The following is a 560-nucleotide window of genomic DNA, read 5'->3' as shown; positions in this document are numbered from 1 at the left end:
ATTAATTATAAATAATTTGCAAAACTAGAATATTTATTTTATTAAGTATGTATTAAAAGATATATATTATTAAATATATACATTAGATGTATATACTGTATTCTGTGTGTTTTACTATATAATCAAAAACTAATAATTATGCCTATGCCTTTCTCTCTTCCTTCTCCTTTCTCTCTCTCTATCTCCCTCTTTCTCTCTCACATACACCACATGCTCTTTTTCTCTTTCTTTTTTTTTATAGTGGTCTTGAGTCACGGTGAAAGCAATAAACAGTTTAATTAACAAGCGCGTAAACTTAAACGCCTCGTTCGATTCAAAAGTGGATTGCGACGATCAATTCCCGATCAATGAAATCGCGGATCCGAATCCGATGCAAAGGAACATGTTTCCGCGCAAGGCCGCGCACGCGGATATCTTGACGCGATCGAGATCGCGATTGCGATCGACTCGACGCGATCGTCGTCGCGTCGCTCTGCAAGGCACAAAAATCACACGTGTGCCGCGGACGTTTATACGAACGAAAGGAGCCGCCAAGCGAATACTGGACTGTATGGGAATGC

The 560-nt window shown here is 39.6% G+C and overlaps 1 protein-coding gene across 3 annotated transcripts in view; it reads right to left on the bottom strand.

Moving 5' to 3' along the window:
• Positions 1-560, bottom strand: part of LOC115239905 (arginine-glutamic acid dipeptide repeats protein) — a 30,494-nt gene that overhangs the window by 29,421 nt on the left and 513 nt on the right. The window lies entirely within an intron of this gene.

Source organism: Formica exsecta, unplaced genomic scaffold, assembly GCF_003651465.1.
Source record: "Formica exsecta isolate Colony F162 unplaced genomic scaffold, ASM365146v1 scaffold4, whole genome shotgun sequence".
NCBI classification, from domain to species: Eukaryota; Metazoa; Arthropoda; class Insecta; order Hymenoptera; family Formicidae; genus Formica; species Formica exsecta.
Note: the sequence above shows the minus strand (reverse complement) of the source record. Positions and strands in the feature narration are given on the sequence as shown.